At 38.5% G+C, this 8,301-nt stretch overlaps 1 long non-coding RNA gene across 1 annotated transcript; it reads right to left on the bottom strand.

Annotated features, from left to right (window-relative positions):
* Positions 1-3,044: 3,044 nt before the first annotated feature.
* Positions 3,045-6,535, bottom strand: LOC147654797 (uncharacterized). The gene is made up of 2 exons (XR_015282538.1): positions 6,472-6,535; positions 3,045-5,336 (listed from the first exon to the last, which is right to left on the bottom strand). It is a non-coding gene; the product is annotated as an uncharacterized LOC147654797 (long non-coding RNA).
* Positions 6,536-8,301: the final 1,766 nt, after the last annotated feature.

The raw sequence follows: 8,301 nt of genomic DNA, 5'->3' as shown, positions 1-8,301 counted from the left end.
GTGCAGAATCCTAATTCGTTCACTAAGAGTAATGGTTAACTTCTAACACTGACAATGGAGACAATTCCTCTAAAAAGAGAAATATTAGTAAGAATCCCTCACAGATGCATGAAGGATATACATGGTAGAGCACAATGAAAGAAGAATTTTACAGGATGCTATACTGTGGTAGGAGCTTTTTGTTGAGCTGCTCAGAAATTATTTTCAGAGTAGGAAATTCCTAGATGTCTGAATTTTCATGGAAATGGTTTAATATTCAAGGAAAAAACAAAGTTTCTGAAAACTGAAACAAAATCAGGTGATTTCATCTTGTTAATAGAACATCAAAATTCTTCTTCTTAGTTAAAAATGGCAAAATTAATTAGTTTAGTATTTCTGAATCAAAATGTTTTATAATTTTTGTCAAGCACAGTGTGCTTTGACCTTTTGTTCCAATTTGGAAAGTAAACAGGTGCTGAAATGAATAAATGTGACAGAAACTCCACTTGCATTCAGCTGCATTTATTTGCATGTGCAGCACAGTTAAATTCTGGAGGGTCTTCTGCAGCATCCTGAATTCCAGTAAAAAGAACCAGAAGTAAATTTGGGAGCATTCTCTATTTTTGGCTATGGCTGTCTATTGGAAATGATCTTTACATGTATTAGAACTAATGACATATACAAAATTAATGGCTACATATTGACATACATTTCAGCTGAACTGTTTCAGGTTTAATTTGAAAATAACAATGAAAATAATAAATAATAAAGTCTTTTAAAACTGCAGCATATTCTCTTTTACTTTACAATTTCCTGGCCCATTTTTTCCTTCATCTTTCATGTTTCTTCCATCTCATAGTATGTTGTTGTTTTATTTAATTGCTTTAAACAGAATGTAGCACATAATATCTATTTCCATAATAATTAGGCAGAGGTGTAGGGGCATTTTTAAATTTTTTTTTTAGTTTCTTTGGGAGTCCAGTTCAGAGACAGAATCCCACAGGCTTGGCACTGGGTTTGATGTAAACTTGCGGGAGAAGGTGCTGCTGATAAAAATACTGTTTGTGAAAGCTCCATAGCACTTCCCTCCCATCTCTGCTGCCAGAACTACAGCAGAAATTCTGCACAGCACAAAGGGAGACAAGAGGCTGGTACAAGGAGTTTCTGGCATTCAGCAGAACAGGTCCTGGCTGTGGGAAGCCAATATTAGTTTTGAAAACAATCTTTGGAGGCGGTGTACATTTCTCAGAAAGCTCTGCAGGTGGCCCTAGTGCTGAGCTTTCAGAAGTACAAAGCTTTCAGGCATCATCACATAGATCTGCTGTATCCTTAAACCTGTTCTTAGAGTGGATGCAAGGTGCCTAAATACAAGATCGTAGTAGTAGTATTAGTAATAATAATAAAAAATTATAATAGCGCTATTAACAAAAGCTGTGAACATTCTAACTTATGTGATCCCTAAAAGGGAAGCTCAAAAGCTAAAGTGTAGAAATAGTTTTTTATTGGTTTCTCCTTTCTGCAGCATTCATGAGTCACAGGTCTCTCAAGAGAAAAAAAATAAAAAGCCTTAGACCTGCCTCCTTTTAATAGTTTAGCTGAAGGAGAAAGATGATGCAAGCTGTCTCATTCACTGCTGACTGAGCTTCTTGCTCAGGACACGACAGAACTTGACTGTAAAGGCAAGAATCCCTGTAAGTGGCAGAATAGGAAAGGGGTATCCCTGGAGGCTGCTCTGTCTTTCCTTGCCAGCCTCTATAATTATACACTGCCTTTCAAAGCAACTTGTGAAAGCTGTCTTTGCAGCCTGCTTCTCTTTCCCAGGCCCTGGGGAAAGTGCATCATAGCTATTCCCTGCCAAATCCAAACACCTTACAATCAGGCATTTCTAAATATGGCTCTGCAGTGAAGCTGCTGGGGGAAATAAAAAAAAAAAGGTGAAACTTTATTTTTCATGCATGTCTCACCTGGAAAGCTTTTAAGGTTCAGAATAGTACTGCAGAGTGAAGAGCTGAAAGCCTTTATATTAAACGATAGCCCTAACTCTGATATTTTTCTTACCATTTTGAGATCACTGGTTAAAACAAACTGTGTTTGCTTGTATTTGATAAAATCTTTCAAAACCTTAAACCTCTTCATAAAATGGAAATCCTCTCCATCTAGATCATGTCAAAGATGTCAAAACCATGTGGAAAATTTCTTCGTGCTATTACTAATAAATTCACATTACAGCATGGATAATGAAAGATAGATGTGTGTCCTCCTGTGTGCTTATGGGCAAGGAAGAATAGCTATTTTTCTCTCCACAGCTTCATGTGGTAAGAAGCCAGATCATTCCAGCTCATGTTATTACATTCCTTGGGAACATTCTTGTACAATACTGCACCGCTTCCCTGGTGCTAAGTGATAAAGATTGCAACTCCTTGCCTTGGTCTGGTGAACATTTGTGTGAAGAGATTCAATTTCTTGAGTAAAAGCACACTGGCATAGGCATGGACTGCAGAGGCTGCCTCTGGATAGGGAAAGGCAAACATAGATGTGTCCTTCAGTTGCTCTCTTCTCAGCTGATTCAGGTTCCCGAGGCTAAACTTGTTGTGTTATCCTTTCCAGTGACTGTGCACTTTGGAAGGATAAAGAACTATTTTAAGTTCTCATTTATATGGTGTGCTATAAAATAAGGCCCAAGATGGATGAACAGGGGCTCTGTTTTTTAACAACAGTGACTTAGAGATCTGCACATCAGCCATCTCTCCTGTAGAGTCAGACAGATTTACAGTGCCTGGAAATGTTTGCCAACAAAGATGTTATTGTAACTCCAGTGCCTGTTCAGGGAAGTTTATGAGGTAGAGTTAGAAACTGTTCATATTGTCTTCCTGCACTTGATGTATAGGAGAGACAAAATGCCAGATACATTGCTGAGTTAAAAACAAAGCTACTGCAATGTTAGGATTATATCTAACATCAAGTACCTCATGTTCTGGTCTGCTGCCTCCACCCTTCACCTAGAAAATTTGCCATGTTTAACCCTCCTTGCATGGCTGTGGACAACACTGTTACCTCTTCTGTGCTTTTGCTTGCACAGCTGATAAATAGGGGCAGTGTTCATTGTCTGACACAATCTATTGCATCTGTTGAGCTCTTTGTGAGACAGTTGCCTGGTCTTTCATAGGATTGGTTGTAGTTTACAGTGCTAGTAGCCAACTTTTCTTCCTCAGAAGCAATCAAAGGACAACCCATCACTGTACGATGGGTCACTTCTGTAAGCAGGCATAACTCCACTGGGAGCTAACAGAAACTAAACTTTTGCTGGGGTATTATGTTCCTTTCCAAAACATGCTAGCGCTGTTTGGTTTGGGTTTTTCTTCATATTGACCTCTTGGATTGTCATTTTGTTTTTCTAAGCACCTGTCAACTGCTAATACAGTTACTCAAGACAGATCATAAATCTTTATCCAAAGGCAGTTCCACTTGCTAGTGAAGAACACAATATAGTTTTGTTTCTCCTGTTTGTAATTCTTGGACCACACAAGAATTTTATGTGTTTATATGTCTAAAATGCCTCGTAACTAAATTTCTTGTATGACTATTAAATTAGCCTGACTAAATTGACTGAATATTAGCTATATTTTTAATTAGTGAAATTTTAAATAATTTTTTGCAACTTTTATTTTTTTTTCTTGGAAGAAGTTAAGTTAAGTTAAGCCCCATAATAAATAGCCTGCTCAAGGAAGAATACCCTGCCTCTTGGCTTCTACACTTTGCAGTGATTGTGTTGAGCCTATGCTCCAGAACCAATGCTTTCCTGTGAATACATCACTGACATTAGCTGCACATTCCTTGGATAGCAGCAAAGTATTTGGCTGTCTAGACACAGCCAAATAAGAGCACAAAGCTTACTTTGAGCAAATCACTAGCAACTTCTGTTGGCCAACAATGGGCAGAAAGGTTCTCTGATCCCTTTAGCTGTGGTGCATGGGAGTAAGTCCAGGCTCTGCGAAAACTAAATCACTGCAACACGTGCTACTCCATCATTTCCATTCTAGGAAGAAAAAATACAATCCAGAGAGGCTATAAAGAAATGTGGGAACACAGCCAGGACAGTTGCTGCTGAACCTCTGCTGTTGGCACGGTCAGTTTTTAAGCACCCAGGTGGAACTCAACGTTGGAGGGATGTAGACCAGGCAGGTGGTACCTGGCCAACCACTCAGTTGTTGGAATGGTTTTGTTTCTCTCACATTTCTGTCCAGTTCCATGTTTGAAACATTACTTTGTCCAGGCTGAAAATTTAGCATTGCATATTTTTTCTACTTATGGTGAAAGCAGATTTTCTCTCTGTGATCCATTTGGATTTAGAAGTGAAGCTCTGAGAAGAGTTGTTTTTTGGGTTTTTTTTCCAAATTCATTGGTTATATGAAATATCTTCCCAGAAAATATGACTTCTTTCGAAATATTTTCCCAGAAAATTGACTTTTTTAAAGTACCCAAGAGTGAGATTTAACCATATGCTCCACTAGGAAGAATGAGAAAACTACACATTTCAATATAGCAGAGAAAAAAATTCATCCATTCAACGTTTGAAGAGATTTTTCGGAAGTGAATGAAAACTGGATTTACTGTACTATTGCCTCCTGTGAATATATTTTGGTCTTATTAGTTCATTAAAAGCCAGGAGAGTTTTGCTTAATCAAAAATTGAAAATAATGTGGGTCATTTTTCAGTGCTATGAACAGATATTTTTAGATAAACTAGACATAACAATCTTGGTATAGCAGAGACTGATAATCTGTTCTAAATAACACAATAATGTAGATTAAAATAGTACATGCCATTACTGTCAGCTAGAGAAGTTGATCTTGTGAAATGTCTGATCTCTCCATCTTTTCTGTAAATTTTTATTTTTTTTATTTAAATGATCTTCATACTAAGAAAATTAAGATTGCCAGTAGTGATATTACAAACAACCCCCATCTCATTCATTCTCCATTGACACTGACACTGAACTCACTGCATCATTCTGATTATATTGCAACACATGATAAAGACCTAAGAGCTTGGATCCTCACAGTTATATCAAAAAATGGATGCAAGAATCTGTGTGAGTTTGGTACCAGCAGGGCACGTAATGCTTCAGCCCACTCAAAGATTTCAAGCCTTTGAGGGCTTGTGAGGAAATGACAGATAACAAATTAGTTAAATGAAAGTATATTGAACAAGCAAGAACCAGAGGCAGCATTATGCACTGAATGCATCCATTCTGTCTCATGGACCTTCTCCTGCTTCTTCTTCTTCTGGGAATAACAAAAAACTGGTGTTCCTTTGTTGCTACTTTGCTTTTGCAGTGTGCCATGCTGCAGAGCATCCTAGAGTGGGGAAAAAAAAGAGATGCCAAAATAGGTTAGAAATATTTTCTTCACCCAAAACACTTTCCTTAGTCCTACCAATGTACTTAACAGAAAGTCCTCTGGGTTTGCACATGCTGCTGACATCATCTGTCTCCAGACAAGATAGAGCAGCCAGTGAAAGTTTTTCTTTCAAATATTGTATGAACATTTCAGGATATTGATATAGGATCTTCGATGCAGCCACAAGTATTCAAGTGACCTTTCCTATCCTTCAAAACATATAGCCAGTTGGCTCAGACACAGCTTAAAAATTCCTGTATGTAAACAAAAATTAATTGATATAACAGTTGGCTTTCAGACATCTGATTTGATACAGCATTCTAAAGCACATTCAAGGCCTTTCCTCTCATTCTTACAAGGCAAATATTTATCTAGAAGCAGAGGGTTATCCAGAAGTAATAATGTCAATGTCACCACTAAGAACATGCTGGTTACACTTCTGCAGCCTCAGCTGCCCTTGCAAGGAGCAAAGTTCATGGTCATCAACAAGGAATGTTCTAGAAAGTTGTCATATTTAGCACAAAATAGCACACTCATCAATCATCTCTGTGAAGCAAATAAGATTTTGACAAATGGTATGTTTGTATTAAGTGCCTGAAACTACTGCTATTTTAGGAGACCTTGCTCTATTGTCAAAGCGGAAGAGCTAAAGTTCTTTCACTTCATCATGTAGTGAAACCACCTATTGAATCAGGGCACTGCAGTCTTGCTGAAAACCAGCCCAAATACTTGAGTTGTGTCAGCTCTCCTTGTTCTGCTGCAGTGCTTTGCACACAATATCCCCACTAGCAAGGCAGTGAGCAGGGTCCCTCAGTCCACTTGAGTCGAACTGAAGGCAAAGTCCTGTTCTTCAAAGGCTGTGCAGAGCGTGGTGGCTGGCAGCATGATGAGACCTTTCCCCTCAAAGCCATTTGCATGGCCACATCCCTCAACTGTCTGTCTTGCCAGCATGCTTTCTTTTTTTCCTCCCTCCTTCCTCTTTAGTATGCTAGGCAGGCTTCTTATTTTCCCAATCTTATGTAATTTCATTACAAAGTGTTAATTTTAGCCTGTGCTGGTGCAATGTCCTTCAGCAGCACCTGTGGATAGATACCTTGAGAGGCAGAAGACCTGAGGAGGAGGATGGCAGCAGTGAAGAGTTTGTCTCCCAGTCTCTCAGCTGTCAGAGGAAGTGATATAAATGAAAGAGAGCCTGAGTGCCATAATCTAATACACAACCAGTGGACTTTGTCTACTTATTATGCCTTTTCTTGTAAAATTAGGTAGTGCATTTTAGCCTTTTCTATTTACTTCTTCAGAGATTGTTAGTGTGTCAAAACCAACAAATAGAAATTGAATATCAATAGTAGGTAAGGCACATATCTGTTTTCTATGCTCTGTAATTCTGTTGTGTTATTTTGAAATTTGTTCTGAACATTGTTTAAGTTTGAATAGTACTATTATTCAAATTTTATGGTGCTTTCATCAAGCTCCTATGACTGTACTCTTACTAAATATCATATTCTGTATTCCAAATCTCCAGTAGTATCAGTGTAATAATCTTCAGCACTCCATGATCTAAGCAGCAAATGTTATCTTTGAGCTCTTTATCAGACAGTTTTCCCTCTCTCTTACTCATTGTGCAAATTAAATCATAGGTTGCCCTCAGCCCAGTACCACCCACAAGTCCCCACATCCTGACTGTCCACTGGATCTTATTCCAAACCACCAGTCTTTTTGTCATGCCACATTCTACATCCACTCAGTAAGGCCATGGAATTTTTGAAGATATGTACACTTAGGGAAATCCCAAAAATTCCTCTATTTTAGTTATCATGGGAAGCACATCAGTCTAAGTGAAATCACTCATATTTTCTTGTCTTGAGTTTCTTACATTTTTTGAGCAGCTGGAGGATACCCTTCCTCTACCACATTCTTTTCTTTTTTCTCTTTTCTTTTCTCTTTTCTCTTTTCTTTCTTTTCTCTTTTCTTCTTTTCTTTTCTTTCTTTTCTTTTCTTTTCTTTTCTTTTCTTTTCTTTTCTTTTCTTTTCTTTTCTTTTCTTTTCTTTTCTTTTCTTTTCTTTTCTTTTCTTTTCTTTTCTTTTCTTTTCTTTTCTTTTCTTCTCTTTTCTTTTCTTCTCTTTTCTTCTCTTCTCTTTTCTTCTCTTTTCTTCTCTTTTCTTCTCTTTTCTTTTCTTCTCTTTTCTTCTCTTCTCTTTTCTTCTCTTTTCTTCTCTTTTCTTCTCTTTTCTTTCTTTATTGTAGATGTCCAAATACCTGGCTCCTTCTCTGCTTCTTCAGTCACAAATAATTAGACTGAAGCATTTCGCTGCTGGAAGAGCAGTCTTTCCCTTTCCTACCTTATGTCCATCTTTCACATCCCCATGTGTGTCCTTGCATTCACCTCTTCGGCCTTTCTGTTTTCAAAGAGCTGTAACAGACCTTTTTTCTTTGGCTTTGTCACTGAAGAAATGCTAATGCTGTAGACCCCAATGCGTCACAGAGGAGCTTTCCCCTAAGCTTCAGCTCTCCTATTGTTTTGTCTGACCAAGTCTATTCACAAGATAATAACACTTAATGAGTCCCTCTCTCTCTCTCCTACCCACAGGCAGACTTGGAGACGCCACTCTTTAGCTTTTTAGCGTTAAGAGTAGGAAGCAGTCACTACAAAGGCATGTCTCCACTGCCTTTGGACAGGCAGAGCTGGGGTTGCATCACACGCAGACATACTTGGGTTCCCTATTCTGTCAGCCCCAGGACCCTGCGTGCTCCCAGTGCCCTGCGCCTCCCGCAGCTCCATTTCCTCTCACTCCTGGGTTCCCACAAGTGCATTAACACAGGTGTATATCCAGCACGCCTCCCGTTCAATTGTTAGTATTTTGAAAGGCTGACAGGTGCCCAAATAACACTAGAAATTCATAAAACCAATCTGAAAACCGTGTA

This window comes from Cyanistes caeruleus, chromosome 2 (assembly GCF_971803275.1).
Source record: "Cyanistes caeruleus chromosome 2, bCyaCae1.hap1.1, whole genome shotgun sequence".
In the NCBI taxonomy this organism is placed as follows: Eukaryota; Metazoa; Chordata; class Aves; order Passeriformes; family Paridae; genus Cyanistes; species Cyanistes caeruleus.
The sequence above is the reverse complement of the archived record's forward strand: the minus strand, read 5'-3'. Positions and strand labels throughout refer to the sequence as shown.